Source organism: Struthio camelus, chromosome 9 (genome assembly GCF_040807025.1).
Source record: "Struthio camelus isolate bStrCam1 chromosome 9, bStrCam1.hap1, whole genome shotgun sequence".
In the NCBI taxonomy this organism is placed as follows: Eukaryota; Metazoa; Chordata; class Aves; order Struthioniformes; family Struthionidae; genus Struthio; species Struthio camelus.
In genome coordinates, this window is record NC_090950.1 from 30,559,292 (window position 1) to 30,582,311 (window position 23,020).

General features: G+C 40.6%; 1 long non-coding RNA gene across 6 annotated transcripts in view; it reads right to left on the minus strand.

The window, feature by feature from the left end:
* LOC104140030 (uncharacterized) overlaps nucleotides 1-23,020 on the minus strand; it is a 163,332-nt gene that overhangs the window by 130,744 nt on the left and 9,568 nt on the right. For 4 of the 6 annotated variants that reach the window (XR_011142886.1, XR_011142883.1, XR_011142885.1 and 1 more), the window contains 4 exons: nucleotides 17,641-17,783; nucleotides 10,776-10,882; nucleotides 7,735-7,826; nucleotides 1,152-1,331 (listed from right to left, as the gene is read on the minus strand). This is a non-coding gene — a long non-coding RNA (uncharacterized lncRNA). The remainder of the gene's footprint in view (nucleotides 1-1,151; nucleotides 1,332-7,734; nucleotides 7,827-10,775; nucleotides 10,883-17,640; nucleotides 17,784-23,020) is intronic. The other 2 variants (XR_011142884.1, XR_011142887.1) reach the window with 2 other exon arrangements.

A 23,020-nucleotide genomic window follows, 5' to 3' on the forward strand; every position in this document is an offset into this window, starting at 1 on the left:
TCAAACAAAAAGCTATTTCAAAATGAAAAATGGGCATTTTGTTCTGTAATATACACAATAGTGAGATTTTTTTCAGACTTTTTTCCAAAACAAAATGTTGAAAGAAGCAATGCAGTGCCATTAATTAGTCTGATTCTATGAACCATAAAACTCTGTTCATGTGTCTGAACAACTTGAGTTATAAGCCTCTGTGTGTAAAAATACGAACTGTCCTTGCCCGTGACTGAATGGTGCCTGAATGGCAACTGAATAAAAGCAATTGCATCTTTTTACCATGTATTTTTAAAACAATTTTGGAATCAAAAACTAAACTGAATTAAATTCTTAAAGATACCCAAGGTTGTACCAAGACAATTACCTCATTGCTGGAAGCAAACGTACTTCTAACTTCTCTGCCTTGAAAGCCTGGCAAACCTCAAGTGCCCTCCTCCGCTTCTTGTTCCCTTTCTCATGTGGAATTTAAGTCCTGGTCTAAGTATATGACATTAATCATGAACACAGAAAGCAGTAAGGACATAGGAAATGCTGTAACAGCCTGAGTGTTTCTACTACAGGAATGCCCATGTTCATTATATGAACGGTCCTGGGTGAACGCACCAAAAATTTTAAAGCTCTCACCCATTTACAACTTAGAAAAACACAACCACTAACTTAACTCCAAATTATGCCATTTAAATGCACACTAACCTTTTGTTGGAACTTGACTAGTTGTTTCTAAATTGGGTAAATTATTCATTGGCATGCCTGTTTCTCTCCTGAGTCTCTACTGGAAACGGTAAAATGAAAAATGCTAAATTACGGCTTCCCAATGTACCTTACACGTATATTAATTAACAAGGGTAAGATTTTAATCAGCTTCCATCAGAGGAAGATTAATTGAAACATTCAGAAATTTATGTCAAAAGCCCTTTTTACTTCGAAAGGAATCGGAGGGGAAAATCTGGCAATTATACTGCGTGTGCTTGCTAGCAAAAAGTGTCTGTTACTTGGATTTTGTTCCAAGACCGCACTAGATTTAATGCAACTACAAATCAGTTCCTAGGTTTTGACATCCAATATAAATTTTGTTATACTGAGACTTTAGGGACTTTGCAGCAAGCTATTGTAAGAAGCTTTTAGGATTATTTGGACATTCTGAAATTTGTTCTTACCTTCCAACTGTGTTTGAGTGAAATAGGCCAAGAGAGACAGATTGAAGAAAGCTCCCGGTGTTTGCTCGGCTCATTTTGAAGTTTCCCTGGCAGAGCCGGCTCGCCCCAGTATTTGTCACTCATCATGTGAAGTTGGTGTCGTTCTGAGCTGCAAAACTGCCAAAGTTCCTAGGAGGAGAGCTGGGAAGTAATGCGATAGCCACTGGTTTTCTTTGGACTGACATGACCTTTTTTGTGCTTGGAGCTCCCTTCCTACAGGTTGGAGTCATATGTTTCTCCACAGACGGAAGAGAGCATGGGTGGGATCTCTGGACCTCGCAACTACTGCTATGTCCAAAACGCCAACCACCCAATAAATCCTAATCTCTTCCTAGGCTTCCAGTTTCTTTCAGTTTTCTGAGTCACACCACGGATTTGGTTTACTGAATTTTAACAACAGAAAACTTTACAGATTTGGGGTTGAAAATGTATCGAATTCCTTTTTCTTTTAGTAAAACACCCAGACATATTAATGACTCATTATTTTATAACCAGTCTGTCTTTGGACCTTCATTAGCCACTGCAAATGAACAGCATACAGCATCCTGACTGGAGGCACCCCGACTTTCTATTTTACTTATGTTACCTGGCTCACTTCCAAGCATAACGTCTAAGAGTAAGAGTGCAGCACTCGACTGAGCCACAGCCTAGAAAGCACTGCTGGGGCACTGGTCAGTATGATACTGACTTTTTCTTAACAGTGATATTTTTAATATCCAATATAGCCTATTTGGATTATATCTTAAAACAGATTTTAATTAGACAAATAAAATCTCCTTGGGCCGTATTTTACCTCACTTATAAGCAGAATTCTCCAATAACTGCAGTGGGGAACCTGCTAAAATACTGCAATGACCGTCTGCAGGCAACGTTACCTAAGAGAACTTCCCTTCACTATCTGTATTACAACAACATACAAAATTCAGTGCTGCTTAAAATTCATTTGCACAATGTGGCCCTGTGTTAATAACTGGATGTGAAATCAATGTTTTTCAACTCCTGACAGAAAAATAACTTATTTATAAAGCACCTTTTGTCTCCTATCTGACACTGAATCACTCTAAAGCATATGCAATTAAAGCGTGAGAAATGAAAGACAGTTTTTAAGAGCCAGAGTGGCTCTCTGGACATACCACGGGAATACTCCTTTACTCCGAGAACAGCCTCCCTGACACCTCATAAAAAGGTACTACCCAACTGTTTAAGCATAGTAGCATATAATCCCAAACCACTGTAAAAGGCATAATTAAAAAAAAAAACCTACAAAATAAAAAGGAAAACAAACTGGCTTAGGCTTGTATTTTTCAGAAATGCCGTCTGAAAAATCTTTTCTTTGACCAAACGTGCTGTACGCTTCATGAATTCAAAACCATTTTCTACGTAAATTACTACAAGTAAGCATCCTAGGAGCCCTGTAACGCGTATCAGGTTACTGTAAAATACAGACTGCAGCTCCTTCAGAAATTAGGCCGCCCTACCTAGACGTGCCTGTGAGCACTTCTCCTGTCAGGGCCAGGACAGTGCAGTCAGTGATCTTCAAACGAAGGAAAAAAGCCCATGCTGAACTCGGAGCAATTTTCAACTAGATTTGAAAATGATGCAGACAAGAAAGTTTTCCTTTACATCATAAGGAATTATATTTAAAGTATGGGATTCGGAGGAATAACCTGTCTGCTTGAAAATACAGCAGCCTGCCAGGCTGCAGCACAAGAGAGACTGCTTGCTTCAGGGCTTGGAGAGCAAACCTTCTCCCACGAACTATGACGACGGATAAGCTCAGTATGTCGATACCTGCAGCGTGAGCTGAGGCTGCTCAACTGGGAATCTCCCTCTTTTCCCCTCCAAACTTTTCCCGTGTTTGAACAAATGGAGGGGGGGTAAAAAAAAAAAAAAAAAAAAAACCTTCAAAACCCTCTCTATTTGTTTCAAAGCTTTCGTGAAGAGCATTATCCTGACAGGAGACACAGTTTACACACCAGCAAAAACCACCCTGGTTGGTGCAGAAACATATTTAACTAGGTCATGGCAGTGTCCCTGTATAAAAACGTATTTGTACATATGTCACACAGTGCTAGCATTAATTAATTTACAACGCTCCCAGCATTTTCCCAAGACCTTCCCACCTTGCTACTTAATAAATATAACAAAGGTAGCAGCAACACAGCAATCTAGGGCAGCTTGGGTGGGACATAAGGCCGGAAAGGTGGAGGCATTACTCGCAGGTGCCACGTGAGGAAGCCTGCCCCAAAAGACGGCAGGACAGGAGATGTGACAGTCTCCATTTGCATTTGAAGTTGTTTTGTTACTTTTGCAGGAAATTTGTTTTTTTGCCACTTTGCCATTTCCAGTCTTACTTCTATTTTGGCCAAACATGCTCCATATTTCCCTGCTAAACGGTCATTTGCAAAGCTTTACAGTTCTTCCTCCTTCGAGATGTTCATTGCAACAGTGCAGCAGTGTGCTTTAGACTGAAGAGCTTTCTTCTATGCTCTTATTAGGCACTCCACACTGTCCATGCACTTTCTTCTTCTGCCTTGTCTTGGCATTTCAGGTGTATCACTATTGTTTTCCCATAGATAGTCTATTAGGACATTGACTCATCATTTTAGTCCATCACCAGGGAGTCTGAAGGATTTCCCTTACAACTGAGGCAGTGGCTAGAGCACAGATATTGCTGAACTGAGCTGGACTATGTGCAACTACCTGTCTCCTGTGCACATAACAGTGAATCACCTTGACTAGATCCTCAGTTACTGAAAAATTTGTTTAAATACAGAACTATGCCGAAGAGACAAGAATCCTAAGACTTAAAAGGATAGGCTATTTTCTCCCTTTGGAAATCTATCCACTTCTCAAAGATGCTCTTTGAGATGGTATTTGCGCTTTAGTCATTCCACACTCCTCCAGGATACAATGTGTCCTACTAGTTCTCCTTCTCGGAGAGAAGGCAGGCAGTGTTTTTCAGGCTGCCATATTCACCTAGAGAGAAGAACCTGCTCCGTAAAGGAGAGGGAATGATCTCTAATAGCTCTGGACCCCAAGTCTTTTGGGCCTCTGATAGCCTAGCATTGCACAAAATTTCTTCTACGACTTCCAGAAACAGACAGCAGCAACCAAGTCCCTTTGAGTCTTCCCCAGCCACATTCTGCTTGCTGTAGTGCCCTTTTCAGAGGCATTGCAGCCTCACTTTGGAAGTCGATGTCACATCACAAATATCCTGTTAATGCAGTGTTTTTGAAACTGAATGTAGATTAGAACTGGGCATCAAAGTCTTAGGTAAATCGATACAACCCTGTTAGTCTGTGTCAAAGGTAGCGATGGAAGTTTGAAAAGGGTTCAATAATAAAGTTCAGCCTGAAGGACAAAGTTAGTCCTCAAAGGCAAACTCTTCTAGACATTTTCTTAAGATAGGATTAAAGATGGCTATGAAAAACTTATTTTACACATTATTCAACTCATAGCTGTGACTTCCAGTTAAAACAGCTATGCACATTCCCCTCCCCCCCCCCCAAAAAAATTGGAAAATTGCTAAATTCTGCTCTTCTGCTCAGGGGCAGATTATGCTTAATTAACACCTGAAATATTAAAATGCCTTTTTTTTTTTTTTTTTTAAGAGAGTCAAAAATCCCAGACAAAAATGCACATGGTTTTTCCTACATCACATATCAAATTGACCAGCAAAACACCTATGCATTTAGAGTCCAAATAAATTATTTCAGAAGAAATGGGGCTTGGTCCAAACAAATCTATCAACATCTCCAGTGACATTACATTCACAGTTTAATGAAAAAATGTTTGAGATATAATGCTGAAAACCAGAGACAAAGGGCAGCACTAGCAGTGTTTAATCAGTTTAGCTGTATTTTTGTTGTGAAACCAGGAATTTCAAAGCACGTATTGTTCAGTTATGATTTTCAAAAATATAGAGGGGATAAAACTCTTTCCTACTTACCAGTACTCCTCCTTTTCGTCTCTCTCATGCCTGTGCTTTCTCTTTCATTATTTGGCTTGGCCAAAATGATCTCATCTTCATCCTAAACTATGCTGGGCCTTCAGGTACCCATGGGACATGTCCTGTTGTGCCGTGGTGGCACGTCCTGGAGAACTGCTACAAGCCCAAGAAAAACCACTCACCTTCCCTGTGCTCTTCTGCTAGCCTTAGCATCACATCTCTTCCCTTCCAATTACCCCCATTTTTATGGCAAACACTCGATCTCCACAATTTTTATTAATTTCCATCCTTCCTACAGTCGCTTAATAATTACCCTTCTCATCTCATATCTTACTTCCCTTCATTGCTTCCCATAACGTTTCTATCGACTAGCCCAAATTATATAGAGTTATTAAATTAGGCAAACAATGCTATATCTTTCAGTTTCAATAAGCACGACTGTTCTTCTGAACATATGACCTAGGTATTGGATTTGACTGCTCCAAAGGCAGGAACTGTCCTAAAGTCAGAACACAAACCTTGACTCGCTCTTGCAGGGCGTTTGGCAACTGCTTTCATAAACTAAACTTTGCTAGAAGAAGATATTTTGAGAACTGGTAGGTGCAACAGCGTAGGATGCAGCCCTGTGAAAGGAGCCTCTCTCATCCAGGATTTGGTTCATACATTCACGGCTTGTTTGTATTGCACAGCCCCTGGTCCCCTTTGTTAAATAACACAATGCTGCCTTCCAGATGTGCACCCAACTGCTGGCTGCCCACCACACATCTGCACAAGTTTCTCAAAACTAAGCCCCAACCACTCATCGTTCCTCCCTGTTCAGAAGTGCTATGAGCATCTGAAGGAGCAGCTGCCTCATACTGATGAAGAATCTCCGCTTGCACCTAAGAATGCCAATTACTCAATATTTTACTATTCAGTCTTAGGCTCTGCCAAAAGCTTTACCTAGAGAATGGAAGTGACAGACTTTGGCATTTCCCCAGGTCTATAAAGGAGGCAAACACTAAAGACCACTTTCTGCTGACGCAGTTTTAAGAGTTTTGAGCAAAATTAAAAAGCCTGTTTGGCCAAAAAGAATCACAAACTTTAAAGGAACGCTGCCAGATCACACCTAAGCATCAGAGTGGGATAATAACAGCAAAACAACATGAAAACAAAGCACTTTGAAAAAGGTATCCCTCTTCCATATATTTCTTTTTCTAGTTATACTAACAGTATAGCCTTTACCACCTAGACATTGCTGTACTGCTTTGGCATGGAAAAATCTGTACATGGGCTGTTTGTAGTTTCAAATTAGGTGGTTGCTATTGTCCTACAGCAGGGGTTTAATCTAATCTCTTTTTTGTACTTAATAGAAACAGACAAGGAGAGTTTACGTGCTCCGTTAACACATCTCAGGAATTTCCAGTGAGGAGTCACAATTTCATAAGCCGTTCCATTTCTGCCTTCAGGAGCACGTCTGCTCTGCCCTGAATCTATGAAAACCTACACTAAACTGCAAATGAAATTGGACTCTAGAGCATTTCTGAAAGCCCTGCTAAGTGCCTTTTAGGCAGTCTCTTAGCCTCTCTCCGCTCTCTGCAAAAGGGATAATATTCCTCCTTTCTAGCTCCACAGGGTTCTGTTAACGTGAATGCCATCTTACTAAAGAATTAGAAAATATACTGTAGGTTGATAAGGATATTGAAATGAACATTTGATGATCAGATTTGACAGTATGTCTTTGGTGGGAACAGACCTTGGCGTTATAATGGGGAAGAGCAATGACACAATTTGAGAGTTGGCTGGAAACGTCAGACCCACAACAGTTGTTCTCAAACAGCAACTACCACTAAGTTGCTTCAGGCTAAATCCTCTCCCCTGTCCAGCTTTCAGCAATTTAACCTGGAGAAGGTTTCTACCATCCCTTTTTGTGCCAGGTCAGTACTGCACCTTGGCTTCATTTCTAATGAGAGCTGTTATAGTCACACAAATCATGGGATATTAAAAAAAAGGCCAGCCATATTACAGCCCCCCTTCAAGGCCATAATAATGCATTTCCATTCTGAGCACACTTACAAGTTTGAATAAGGTTACTGAAAGAAATCTGAAAGCCACCTTAACTTAATTTTATTGTCCCACCTCTTTGGAAAAAATCATGTACTTGTCTTCTTTAATATCTCCCAAGCACTTGGTGTTAGGAGCTTAATTACAGATTTGTAAATCTATATTCATGAAACATTGCATTTTCAGTTTATTATAAATGAAGGATTTACAGTCTCAGAAATTTGGAGGTTACTGAGGATGACAAAATTGCAGGGAGAACACGGAAATAATAATAGGCAGCACGTGTTATTGAAAAAGAAAACTTGTGAAAATATGGAATTATGTGACCATTTCTCAAACTGGTAAAAATGTTTCCTTTATATGAACAGGTACACAAACATGTATCTACACCCACTTTGAGGAAAGAAGAGCAAGGAACAAGGTTACAGGCTGGCTTGCAGGTTGTGCCTAAACCAGACGCATTTTTGAGCGCAGAATGAAGAGTGGCTCTGAAACACCCATCACGCAGTGTACAAGGTGCTGTGTATATATTGGTTTTCCCTCACTTACCAATGCTGAGGTTTGATTTTCCTCCTTACTTTCCTCTTCCAGGTGTTCAGTTCTTTAACTCTCACTGCAGGCTGGTCACAGAAGCACTTGCCCTGTTTTTTTGGCAGGAAGGAAAGTTGAGGGAGGGGAAACTGTTTTGGCAGTTATCAGTATCCGGTTGAGAGAATAAAACGGGCAAAACCGCATCCAGTTCCCAGACCCTTTGAACGCTGGCCCTACTATGGCTCTTGAGCATGGACTGGCAAAAATTGAGCGCTCTCGCCCGTTTTTTAAAATTTTGATCATTTCATTGTCATCTCCATTTCCCCATGAGCTGTAGGAAACAAGAAATACTGCAAACCCAGGTGTTTTTCCAGCAGTGCTGCAGCATGCACGTCTGTCGCCTGCTGGGAAAGCCACAGGAGGCCGCTGTCCCCCTGACATGCTTGGTCAACTCAACAGAGGCAAGAGCTTCACTGGTGCCACATATCTGCAGAAACAGCTTCTGCCCAAAACAAAGTAAAACACTTTATTTTCCCTTCTGTTCTGATGCCCATCTCACCTCTGCAGTGGAGCTCCACCAGGGTCGCTCAGTGAGGAGCTCCCCACAGGGTTTTCCCCATCAGTAATGGGGCACGGCCACCAAAAAGATTTGCCACTAAGAAGGCATCATTTATCACGACCTCCCAGATATAATAGTAATTAGTCAGTTTTATACAGGTAATCCGTATCTAATAAACAAACTCAGACTGCCATCCTCCCTTGGTTCTTACACAATCTCAAAAAAAAATAATTAATTATCCCTTCAATTGTGAAGGACGCTTAGGATTTCACAGTATCTCAAACATCTTTTGCATTAAGTGCTGGCAAATACTGAATCAGCCAAGGCATCTTTTATTCTAGGAACTCTAAGCACTTTTCAGACATTAATTCAGTAAGCCTGGCACCAGCTCTGTCACGAAGAAAAGCAGTTCTGGTCCCTTTTCCAGGTAAGCCACAGCCACATTAAGTGCTTTGACTGAAACCAGATGTAAGTCATTGGAAGAGCCATGAACAGTAGTACATCTCATGCTGCTGCCACCATCAGCTTATGAAAATAAAAGGGATAATTAACAATAGCTTCTGAATTTACATTGGAATATAAGGAGTTCATGGTTATTATATTAGATAAGATACATCTTGCTGTAATTTACCTGGGTATTGTTAACTACTCGCTGTCATGCAACAAGGAGCCTTGGAAAGGAAAGTCTCCAAAGCAAATTCCTCAGATACATTCTCATTAATGTTAAAGTAACTTCAGATTAAGCTGATAGATAACTATGCTGAATTAGTCAAAAACAAACCACACACCATAAAAAAAAAAAAAAACACATAACCACCAACCCTTCCAGCACCAAGTCTTGGAGGGCACACAACTCGGGAGAGCATGTTTCAGGGATGCTACAGCAGCCACTTAGCACTAATTAACATCTGCAATTACACACTAATATAAGCAAGTGTCATGACTTTTCCAGGAGGGTTCAGTGGGATGGGATATTTTTATTATCCTAGAGTGAGAGTTTTAAATTTACAGCTGTCATTCACATAACAGATAGGTTTATGGATCATTTACTAATACTTTGTGTTCTCTGATCCTTTCTGCTATAAAAAGTCAATTTTTGGTTATGATTCACTGGTCATACCAATACAAATTCTGCCCTTTAAATATGGTGTGATTAATTTAATAGTTCACTTAAGCTGCATGAAATTAGCTGGTAGAAAAAAAATAAATAGTTCAATTCCAGTGGAATTTCACATTGTTTTTATAACACTTACAGCAATGATTTAAGCAAATCAGAAGCATCTCAAAAACATTTTCAGTAGTAATTGCCATATGTTGCTATTAAAAATTATCCTAATTCTTGGTCAATTACAATAATAAGAAATATTTCAACAGAAACTGTAACACTAACATTTGCCTGGCAGTTTCCCTGCCTTATGCTGTGATTTCCAAAGCAACTAGGATTTAACTCCTTTAGAAAGTGTAAAATATGGAAATGAGTCCAATGCAAGTAAAGCAGCTCAATTAATTTTCACACGTGAGTTGCTTAATAGGAAGCTTTTGAACAGAACTCAACTGCAGCAGAAGAAAAGGCGTTGCCTAAATCCATCAATCCTCACCCAGGACCAAACCCCTCCGTTGTGGTGTTTCATATTCATCATCCCTTTGGGGACAAGCAACTCATCACTCGTTTTGTTCAGCGAAAGGTATAAAATAATTCCTAGACTATTGCACATAGCCTCAGCCCCCTTTCTAACATTCCTAGGGCAGAGACAGCAATTTTTTACATGGAAATGCAATGTTAGCCAAGTCCTGAATGTAAAATTAACCATGGCACTCTGCAATTTAGCTGTCAGGAAGGAGGAGCAGCCACCTCCTTTGAACATGGGGCCCCTCAGGATTTTACCATGATTCTGTAGAAATGTTCTCACACACCAGTTGTGCAGAGATATTTAAGGACACGAACGTTTCCATCCTTGCAACTCACCTGCAACTTCATCCAGGAATTTAAAAGAGCCTAGCTTTCAAAAGGTGGCTTCCATTATATCAAACCTATTTCAAAAAACTGCCTCAAGCTGACAGACATACGGCTTGAAACACAAGTCTGAGACGACGAACCCTGCGATAAACATAAAAGTGCTAAACCTCACGCAAACCTAAACCAGCACAAGGATGCCCAGTCCCTCATAACGAGGAGCCCCAGGAGCGGTGGGAAGGCTGCATGCCAGAGGTGGCAATCACAGCCATGGACAGACATCCAAGAAGGCAGAACAATGCAGACATGTGCCAAGGAGATTGAGGCTAATTTACCACTTTTAAGTTGATTTAAGTGAAAAGCAACAACCCAATTTTAACTCTTTGCAGTGCAGGAAAAGGTACAGCAGCAACATGTACAGATTTTGACTCCTTGGCACATGATCTGATACCAGGACGCAACCCTGATTCTCTTCTCTGTATCACTCCTTTTGCAAGATCCAGTCGAGTAGAGGCAGGAACTACCACGACCCGGGACCGGACTCACCTCTGGAGGTCAATTTTCTCCACATTGTCAGAGGCTTCCAGACTCAAACTGAACTTCTTCTCCCTTGTGAGTACGACATATGGCTTTGTTCAAGCTAGGCCTGCCATCTGAAAATGAGGTTGCATTAATATTTCAGATCACATTTAAGGAGTATTCCTTCAAGTGGATTTCCTGTGTGCTTCTCTTTGCACACAGCAGCCTTGGGAAACTGCAGCTGAGCTGCTTTCTGTCTTACGCAGTGAGGTGGCCTGCTGAGCCGTGCAGCTGCAAACAAACCCGCATCGATCTCTGGCAAGCATTCGGTCAATCAAGTTTCTGATCACCTTTTGCAACCCAAAGCATCTGCACGACTACTTTCTGTGCTAATGCATCTCAGCTGAAAAAATGAACAGCGCTAAAAAAAATCTTAGACGACTACTGTGACTTCAGAGAAAATACAAAGCACTGTTCAAACGCAATTATTGAGTTTGCAGGAAAATTGGATGGAAATGTTCACCCTTCATCTAGACAGCAAATAACGGTAAACTTAAGTACATTTGAGTTACTCAAGGCAATCACAATTTGCTCAGTTACCGTTCAGTAAAAAATGAGAACAGCTGAATTTTCTAAAGTCAGTTATTTGCCCTTTATTAATTGCCTGGCTCCAGTTCCATCCTTCTTGCAACATTTTCTTTCCCTACTGTGTTTCATCCCCGAGAAGCGTATATGGAGCCACTGAATCTAATCTGCAGCATACTTTTTGCCCGTTTCCATAAAATTGTAACTTCATAGCATTCTCTGAAGGTCTTCCCAAGAAATAGGCCTTTTTATACGATCAATTCATGCACCATCATATACTGCAAGCTGGAAATATGTATCTGTATTATACGCATCTCCTAGCACAGGCAGTTTTCCAAAAAACCTTTGCCATGAATTTAAATGAATTAAGTCATTTCCAAAGTACAATATTGCCTAGAATAAAAAGTTAATGAAATGAGTGTATGCTTCTTTAGCTAAACCTTATAGTTCAAGAAAGCATTTTAACCCAACATCACGTCAGTCTAAAATTACTCATATTTAAGGCCAAAATGAGTCTGAATCAGCCTTAAGTTAATACAACTGATAAAGGTCTTCCCGTCTCCCTTCAAGCATATGAAGGAAACCCTAGGAAAAATATTTCAGATTTTTAGTTCTTTCTGTGATGGCGTTCCCTAGAGGAAAGACAAACCATAAGAACACAGTCCATCTTTCGTTTGCTAAGTTTTCCTATATAAACACATCTCACTACATAATCACAAGAATTAGTATCTTTTTAGCAACCAGAGTGGCTCATGCTGTGCGTATGTTGGATGGATGTGTTCTCAGGCACCGTGTACGGTGCAGTACAGTCCACGTGATAAACAGCATTCATTATTCAGCAGTTCTGATCACTTCAGGAGACACTTTGCCCCCGCCAGTGCATTTTCAGCTGAACTATTTCTTATCATCCAAATCTTTGTCTGCGTTTCCAGCAGCTGCATAGGAACAAAGCCCCGCTCAAGAAGCATTTCTTTGCAGGACATGTAATTATTAAATCGTGTTCTAATTATGGATCATAAATTAGAGAAACTTCTTTAGAGGGAATACATTGCCTCTCCCACAACGCTGTGTATAAATGTAATGCTTATTTTTGAAGTTATGCTAAAAGCCTTACAGGTTTAAAAAAAAAAAAAGCAATTTTGTGAGCAAATCATGAATCCTATATGAAGTACACACTTTTATTTTTAAGATGCTATTAAACATTTCAAAAAGTGTACACAGATATTATTTTCTATTAAAACGTATAAAAGTCAACATATGCCACTTCTGCAGATGCAGGGCAATGCAGGCGGTGCTTGCTGTAGGAGAAGTGAGTAAAGCCAACGCTTATGCTCTTTCTATAGACAGACTGACATCATCCTGCCACAAAACGTGTCTAGAAAAGCCTCAGCACTAATATAAGTGCTCAGGTCCCAAAAAGCAACTAGGAGCCAAGAACAGATTAAAGATATTCAGGCCAAGAGCAAAAAATCCAAACACACCTTGGTGCTGGCTCCAGCTGGACCCACACCACCAAGGCAGCGCCGCAGCACGATTCAAAGGCCGCGCAGGGGAAACGGGCACCAAGATGCAAAACTGCAACTTTGCGTGTTCGACCAAAGTGCGACAGCTGGGGACTGGGGCCGACGAGGTGCACGGGCACCTGCATTTCGGCTCCTCACGCTCAAAGGGAGCCCAGCCCTCCCGTGGCTCACCGGGCCTTAAGGGTCAGGCACCGAATTTTTTTTTTTTCCCCAGTCCGAAGACTGCAACATAAACTTGAGGACGTCGCAAGAAGGATGCGGCCTTCTTGTTGGATTAGGATCCAGTAAGGTTTCGTTCGGGGCGGCAGAGTAAGGAGGACAAGGTCAAAGCAGCCTCGGCTGAGAGGCCGGCGAGCTAACGTCACGGTTCGTGAGATTTTGCTGCCATCTCCTGATGAGGAGACGTTACGTGGCAGACGCCAGGTGCGGGGCTCCGGGCAGCATCGCGGAGGGACGGCCAGCGCTCTCCCAGCCCCAGCTGCTGCCGTTCGCAGCAACGACCTCGCGTCCGTCTCAAGCTTCCTGCTCTCGCTTTCTCCTTTCCCAAGCAGGAAAGGAGGCTAGTGTGTATTACAGCATATCTGTCAGGATACAGCAGTTAAATACCATCACACTGTACCTAATAATAAGCATTTTAAGAATAAAAAGCCCTCAATACTTGAGTTCCCACAGACCATTGGTCACTTTAAAGGGATCATCTTAATTCCCAGTGATGAAATCTGCTGGATCTTCTTCCCTTTTTTTTTTTTAAACTGTTATTTTTGTCTTTTAAGTGTTTATTCTTCTCCGAAAATGGGTTAAATTTTTCAGTGTCTCATTTAATGGAACATTTTCATATTTCCGATTCGTGAAAAATGGAACTTTATATAATATGCAGAAAGATCAGCCTACCATTAAAATATACTTCTTCTCAGGATAATGATGAACAGCCCACTTCTGTTTTGCATTACACAGGCACAAGCCCTGATCACTTTGGGAACGTTCCAGGGGCAACTTCGTATTAAAACTTATATAACAGCAAAATTGGGGCAAGAATAGTTCACTTTTAGTGTCTGGAACCGCAAAGCTTTTTCAGTATCTCAGAAAGAATTTATGCTTTTCTATGCCACCACATAAATCAGATCCTTGCATTTCTATTTTAGTTCCATTTGTTTTACCCTCATTCCCCATTCTTCATTGCAGAGGGAGCCAAATGAAATATTCTTTTTAAAGCCACTCTCTTCTCCTCAATCAAATGTCACACCGATAGCATTTCAGCATATGTAATAGGGCCATTGAGGCTTTTTTCCTTCACTGCACTTAGGATAAACTTTAAATTCCCGTGTGGATACTTAGAAATTATTAATATTGTCTCTGAATGTACAATTTCCAAGAAAAGCACTTGTTATTTATTTTAACTCCTTCCTCACTGCTTCCCACACTACCCCTGCACATCAGTGACCACTGACACATACCATCGCTGCCAACACAGCTCTAAAGTGCAGGACACTCAGCAAAGTGCAGCGTGGCTCCACCGAGGCCCCTAGCCTCGATCAGCACGCACGGGCACTGGGATTTTCCAGAAGGGGTAACAGCCCCAAGGCACAAGACAGAGACGTGTCTGATGGTAATCAAGACATTCCCCTGGTATCTAAGGAAATCCCTGTGCCTAAAGCAAACCACAGAGCTGAAGTTTGGTTCCCACATCTCTGACAGGTGCCTAGCAGGGGACTGTGCCTTCTGCAATCAGTCCATTGCTCCGGCCCACTGGAGAAAATGATCTTAAAGTTTTTTTTTACAGCAAGTTGATTTTTCCCTTTCTATCTCATAAGAGTGCGGAATGAGAATTTTTTTTTTTTTAATAATCAAGTATTTTGATAGGATAAAAACAGGTTTTCTTGCCAAGTGCTTCTAAAGGTTTTTCTGGAGGGTTTACTGGGAAAGCCCCACACAGAAGAAAAATTCCCACTTCCCTATGCTTCCCACTGCCCTTTTCACTTCCTCAGCTAGACATGGAGCCTGAACCTCCGCATAATTCACAGCTAATCCCGTACAGCCTCGTCAACAGACCAACACCACTGAGATAGCTTCTTAGCCCTCTGTTTATTTTTCAAATCTAGTCATATGAAAAAAAAACCCTCACTCACATCTCATCCGGCCCTCCAAGAGAAGGCAGAGAAACTCAGCTGACTGGAAACTTTCCTGCAGACAAACCCACGATGACGTCCAAGGGGACGTCCCTACTGGGACGAGGGCAGCCTGCTGCCCTTGGTGCGTCAGGCTGGCATTTCAAGGCACGTGGAAACATTTGCTTGAATACCCTTTTCATCTGTCCATACCTTCAGATTTAGACCATTTCTCTTGTTAGCCCTTTTTACTTTGTAGTCAGGTAAATATAGTTACTGATAAACACAGTTACTAACAAACAGCTACTGCTGTTGACTGAAGACGGAGAGAGTCAGGCGCTAAACTGCTCCCCATATCTACTGATAAGACAGTAGGACGTTAATAGTCTTAAGTTGCATGAACAGAGTTAGGGGAAAATGTCTAATTGTGAGAAAAGTTACAAAGGTGAAGACTTAAATCTCTGTTAAAAATTTGGGAAACGTTATAAGACCTCTCAAAGTACCTTCCAATCTTGTTTTCTATGACCATCTGAAAAAGAGCATTGCTATCTGTCTGCTTTTAAGCTAGAATCAATACAAAATCTGCACTGGAAGTTGGCCTGATGTGCGATGAATACACTTGGTGCATGTCAGCAATATGCCCAATTTCTTATGATTTTCTCACAAGATACCAGCTACCCAGTTAGGGTTTTGTCCTAAGCTCAGATAACCTTTTATAGAATAAATCACCATCTACTTTTCCATAATGAGCTCCACAAAATTTAACTAAATTTAAATTATAGAATTGATAGGAAATCCATAATATCCTGTGATTATAACCGAGGTTTGTTTACTTCAGCAAATCTAACGTCATCTGATTAAATTTTGTAATGTTTACATATTGTACTATGAGCTTGTTCAAACATCAGAAAATGAGATTGACTCTTCAACAGAAAATGATAAACAAACGAATGCAAATCCATTGACTTAAAATGTAGCAGACTGCATTGTTTATTATGGATGTAGATCTCAAACGCTATCTGTGTTCAGAGAACTGCACTGCTGCACAGCACACACATCGTTAATTGGCCTGCTTCTCATCTAAAGTGGTTTCATTTAATATATTTATTCACATGCATAATTTATTGATATTTCTTGCATAATTACTACCTTTTTAAGAGTTTACTGATTTTAGTTACTCTGTGCAGAATGGTTTGAGAAGCTAGGCATAAAGTCACGACCGCATAAAAGTTGTTAGCAGGGTTCAAACCCCAGCCCTACCTTAGCTGAGCAGAAGGCCATAGCTGTCAGTATACTAAAAACTGCAACACCATGTGAGCTGCAGAATAAATTATTCTGCCCAACCAAGGGGTGCCCCAAGCAAGATTTACTCTTCATTTGAGCTTGATAGGTTAAGCTTTCTATACTTTGATTAAGTACATATTTAAACAGCCATAACAATAAAATAACCTATTAACCAACAACATAATTTGAACAGGCAGGATCACAGGAGTTCAAGATCTAGCCGAAAACCCACTTCATTATGATGTGCACCTGTTCATAAACGCGTCCATTCACCGTGAATATCACTGGCAATTACAGCTAGTGCCTTCGAGCACTTAAAGCACAAGTCCCTGCAACTCTACAATTTTTCACATGTAGAATGAGGCCCCAAACTAACTAAACTTACCAGAAAATAAATAGTCTATACTATATACACTGTACTCCACAGTCCTAATTCTTCAGAGAGACCATTTCTGGAGATGGGTTTTTTTCCCCCAAACAAAGGTATGTTCTCACAGTGGATGTCTTCCGAAACAACTACGATACTACTTTCTGTGAACGGTGTTAATTCTTAACCAATCTGAGGAGAAAGGCTGGTATACCTAGAACGTGGATCAACGTTCAGAATTTAAAAAAAAATGTTTCTATGAACCATCTTGCTCATCCTCTCTCTTCTCTCTTTCAAGAATATAAATAATGAAGAATACCAAGGGGTTCCCCTCAAGGAAGATTTGGGTCATTCTTGATCAAACGACTATTAAAGTTCTTACTTCCCCATAATAAGATATTTCAATCTATACCCATGCTGTCCAGAGTAGGGAGAAATTTTTTTCTTGCCTTCAGAGTTTCAAGAAACTGGCAGGTAAATGAAAAATTCATTGAGATTTGAAAATGAATCGCTTGGAGAAACACAACATACAGCACTGCACATACTGTGCCTTGAACTGTTGGGTGGAAATACTGAACTTTATACTTTAAAAAAATCTAATCAAAATTCACTGAAAAACAGAAAGACAGCTAATCAAATCTTCTACAAGAAACGCTTACGAATAAATGATAAGCAGAACCGTTTGCTTCATTTTTTACAATGGGGTACGTCACAAACAAGTCTACTGATTGTCAGGTCCCATAAAGAAACATATGGCTCCAACCTAATAACGCAAATGCGTCCACATTTTGAAGCAATTAAAAAACTGGCATTATTAGGCGGCATATAATTGATATATAACACATCTCGTATTTTCTCCTAGGGCTTGCCTTCTAAATCTGTTTCTTCCTATTTGCCATATTGCTTGTCAGCTGAATGCTAACAAAGAAAAAGTTCTTCTAGCATTAGCAAGCTCAGGAAAATTGTGGCACATAGCTAGCATTTAATATATTTCTGAATTGTTATATTCAGTTATAATAATCTCTTACCTCCTCGTAGCCGTTAAAACACAAGCTGCCTGTACTAGCTGCGAAAGAGTTCACAGTATCTTCAGCAGAGCCAATATCTGTTGCTGATGTCCACTAATGGAAGCTCCTCCAGATTTTTCCCATCCGCTGTTGAGACACAGAAGCTGAAACAAGGAGAAATGGATATTTTTGTCCAGACAGGTTGGAAAGATGGGCAGAGAGGAACCTCCTGAAGTTCCACAAAGGCAAAGGCAGCGTCCTGCACCTAGGGACGAATAACCCCATGCACCAGCACAGGCTGGGGGCAGCTGGAAAGCTACTGCAACGGAGCTCTGCAGAGAAGGACCTGGGAGTCCTGGTAGACAACAAGGTGACCACGAGCCAGCAGTGTGCCCTTGTGGCCGAGAAGGCCAATGGGATCCTGGGGTGCGTTAGGGTGAGCGTTGCTAGCAGGTCGAGGGAGGTGATCCTGCCCCTCTACTCAGCCCTGGGGAGGCCTCACCTGGAGTACTGTGTCCAGTGCTGGGCTCCCCAGGACAAGAGACACATGGAGCTCCAGGAACGAGTCCAGAGGAGGGCTACTAAGATGATGAAGGGACTGGAGCGGAGCGTCTCTCCTCTGAGGAAAGGCTGAGAGACCTGGGACTCTTCAGCCTGGAGAAGAGAACACTGAGGGGGGACCTCATCAATGTGTCCAAGTATCTGAAGGGAAGGTGTCAAGAGGATGGGGCCAGACTCTTCTCCGTGGCGCCCAGTGACAGGACAAGAGGCAACGGGCACAAACCAAAACACAGGAAGTTCCATCTGAACATGAGGAAGAACTTCTTCACTGTGAGGGTGACAGAGCACTGGCACAGGTTGCCCAGAGAGGCAGTGGAGTCTCCTTCCTTGGAGATATTCAAAAGCTGTCTAGACACAATCCTGAACAACGTGCTCTAGGTGACCCTGCTTGCACAGGGGGGGTCAGACTAGATGATCTCCAGAGGTCCCTTACAACCTCAATTACTCTGTGATTCTGTGAAACCTGTGTCTTTTCTTACAGCGCCTCTACAATTAGAGAGACCAATTTTTGTAGAAAAATCACCTCCACCAAAAGGAGTCCCCATTTAGAGTTCCAGCAGTCTTAAACAGCACATAATATGCCAATTTTGTGTTCCTCTAGAGATGCTGAACAGCACCAGCTGTGAATAACATAAGAACGTAGCTTATAAATTCATGGTGGCCTAATATGACTTAATCGTCTTGGTCCTTGAAATACATTCTGAAAGGTTCTGTTTTGTGTGTTTCTTTAATTCAAAAATAGAGTTCTTTCCTAAAATTATCTAGACACTACAACAACGCTTATACCAGAAGAAATGAGCACAAGTGACAAAATAAACAGCAGCCAAAGGCTAAATCAGAGCCTGTCAGGATCATTCAATGCCCCAGAGAAAGCTCTGGCTGTGACGTAGCATTTTGCATCCGTATTGCATCCAGGTATGGAAACTCCATTTGAAGCAGAAATTAGAATAATTGTAGTATAAAGAACAGCAAGTCATTCAAATTCTTCAACTTTTACTGTTAGAAAAGGGTTTTAATAAATGTGGTGAGTTCAGTAAATATTTTTTCCCAGTCATGCATATTGCAATGACGAGCAAAATCATGTTTTCCATTATATTAACATAAATCCTGAGTGCATCATTAATGTTGTTATCCAATAACGTTCTGTTAGGTCATTTCTTACAGTGCAGCATGAAATACGTCCGTGTTAGCCTGGCCAAATGAGTATCAGGCATCTTTGTTATCCAAAACAGAAGGGTCGCCTGTATTACACCCCATTCACCGCATCATCTCAGACGACACAAATGCCCGTTACATATTTAGCACTTTTAATGTTCATTATACTCAAGATCTGAACAGACAGAAGTACCTTAGTTTCCTATTTTTAAACATTTTTATAGATATAAAGGAAATGTAACTGTCTTATAATAGTACAGATAATCACTAGGATTTTTAATACTACAACTGAAGCGTCATCAACATTTCTCAACTATACGCTAAGACAATCACTGTAAGACAATTATAATTAAAGGTGTTGTCCAGAATGTTTTGAAGAAGATAATAGAGAGATGTTCTAAAGCGTGTAAAAATAGAAAGTCTCTCAGTCCTTACTGGTTAGTCCTTAGCTGTTAAGAGCATATAAACTTTTTAGGCATTTTCACAGATAATGAAGTTGCAGGCACAAGACAAATTTGCATGCTATTTGTGTTTGATGTATTACTTCTGGAGATACAGTGTCACAATGTAATTTTACTGTTAAAGTTTTGTTTTCAAGATAAATCACCTTGTCCTGACACTTAAATGAAGATAAAAAGAAGAGGATTAAAATTCAGAATTTTTAATGAATATTCTGTTCTAGTAGATTAATGGACATATTTCAAACAACCTAGATCAATAATTCCATTAAAAAATGAAAGTCAGAGTTCATTTTGTCCTTTAATCTGCATCTAATGTTCTGTAACTTACCACTGAAAATATACATAATTATAGTAACAAATTGAAAAGACACTAAAACCGTAAACATTGGCATTGTTGGGGTTCGGGATCCTTTTTCAGGAGAACTGTAGCATTCTTTTTTGAAACTTCAGCAATCTCGATAAGCGAGAACATTATTCTCTCAAACGTTAAACTCCTTCACAAAACAGGTCTGAAAATGAAGCAAAGCTCACAACGCAGCTGCTTTTAGCACTTTTCAGCCTTTTTCTTTTTTAATTTATTTCCCTAACAAGTCTGCAAAGCATTACGGCCAGTATCTAAAATCGATATGATCGCAGGTTACACAGCAAGCACTCGGGGAAAGCACTTGATACTACGCCACAGCAGCTCTCGCTAGACCACAAATTACTTTCAAATCATATTTGCACACAAAAATGGCTTCTGCTTTCTCCTGTGTGGAGCCACAGGACTGACACATTCCCAAAAGCACTAGACAAAGTTCACCGGAGGGAGATAGGCATGGGTGGCGGGAAGGATTGGTTGCACAGATATGTAAACACGCAGAGATGGACCTCCGCACCTCGTGCACTGTGGACGTTACCTTCCTGTCGCTTCTCCTCCTGGGCCAAGGTCCATGCTGTGGTAGCAACTAAGCCTTAGTGAAGCAGGTAACACCTGCGTAATATGGGCAAAATCCATCCCTACATGCACCTAACTGGACCAGTTTCATTCACCCCCAGAGTTGTAAGGGGATATACTGATGGCTACAGTTATAATTACAGCATGGCTCTCATCTCCTTGCTCTCCCACACATCACTTCCTCCCCCACCAAAATCCTTTGCCTGCTTTCTCCAGCCAAATTTCTCCAGCAAACCCATTCCTTCTCACGCATCATTTTACTGTCACAGCAAACGCCAAATTAGCTGCTCGGAAAAGAGTGAGCACTTCTTCAAGCTTTTTATTTAATTTAAGCAATTTACATCTTTATAGCTGTGATCTGCAGCCATCCACGCTGTTCCACTCAAGCGGATCAAACCATTATCTGAAATGCTCTTAGCAAATTTTTAAATTTTGAATTTTAAAAATTTAGAAAGCACCAGAGAAATTGTACAGAATGTTCCTGTCAGTACAATCTTAGTTGTGCAATAACCGGGCACTCGTTACCTTCTGTGCGGCAGAAGGGATCCAGAGCACAACTTGGTTTTCCAGACAGAATTTTATACAGCACGCTGCTGTTAGAAAAGTCCTGTGCACCCTTTATCTCTCTTTTCCCTAAATGTCCTGTTAGATAAAAGTCCATACATGCATTTCACTTTAAGTACAAACACAGCCCATTACTTTCAATTTGATTATATAGGTGTTAACTCCAACTCATATTTCAGTTCTTTCAATGGATTCAAAATCAATCGATGAAATCTCTGGGACAGGGATGGTGTCTCCGCAACCACATCATTAACAAGATATCAATCTCGCACATGAAGTTTAGAGGTGCTCAAACACACATAAATAATCAATAGAGCTAAATCAGTGCTGAATCACAACTACCATCCCTACCAACACAGACCTATTACCGAAATGCTAAATGTCACCAATAATTACTTCAGTGCGGCTCTGAGTAACAACTTCTCTTGATTTTATCTGCAGTTAAACACATCATTTTTTCTCTCCATTTGGTTTCTGACACCAAAAAGAATGTTAAAGTGGCACCGGATTACAAATTTTTTACAGAAGTGATTCCCCTAATACAGGGGGTTTTCAGGATGACTTTGGCTTTCAGGTTGGACTTTGTGTAGGAAGTTCCCAGTCCTGCCTGGTTGTGCTGTCACTGAAAAGATGAAAGGAAAGTTCAGCTACTGATGATACAAATTAAAATGGCTTCCTCCGTTTGAAAAGATGTGGAATTTTATACTAGATTGAATTTGACACCGTATCACTAAAGTGAATATAATTCACTGTGATCTTCTTGCCATTTAGAACCAATGGCCCATTCATGTGTAAATGCACAGAGTTAAAGAAAAAAAAAAAAAGCCAGGACAGAGTACAGACAGACTATAATGCCATCAGTATCTAAGCAATCAGCTTCATTGTGTTTCTGTGATAAAAGGAAGAGTAAATATTAAATATGAAAAGGATTAAAGTTTTATAGTCATTCAGAAATGTAGGCTTTATTACAAATTATATTCAGTGGCTATATATCTGTGAGCGCATGTACATCAGTCTCTGTTATATAAACTTTGTGAATAGATTACAAGGGCTAACTCACTGCTTAATACTGAATCAGACCTAGAAGAAGGATGAAGTTGCTGATATAAAGAGCACCTTTAAAATCAAGTATGGCAAACCCGAAGGCCGGTCATCAAATCAAATAAGCTTTGTGGGAGAGCACACAAACAAATGCCTTGGAGAAAGACCCATTCCAAGAGATTGAAAAAAAAAAGCCCCCAAACTGGGACGTTTTTGTTGTAGTGGGTCCTGACTTGTTTGTACACTGTGGTCCCAAGATTTTCTGACAGCAGAGTTGCAACTCTGCTCCGATGCCTCCAGTTATGAGGAAATCCAAAGTGCTTCCTGAAAAGCAAAACATCCCATAATGTTGCCTTGTTTAAAAAAAAAAAAGTAAACAAACAAGCAAGCCTGGGAATTGCTGTAGAGAATGGAGGTATAATGGGCTGTAAACAAATAATCTTTCCACTTGCTTCAATGATCTTCAGATGAGGTCTTAAGAGCTTTAGCCTGCAAATCCTTCCCAAACTGGGTAGTCTCATTAAAGCACTAAGCATAGGCTAGTGTTTTTTTCTTAGCACTTTCTGCTGGGTAAAAAAAACATCTGAGCTAACACAGGGCTGTTTATAATCATTACTTTCTCCGTCACCATAGATACGATTTTAGGGAACAGTGCAGTATTTTCTATAAAACGTGTGAAATA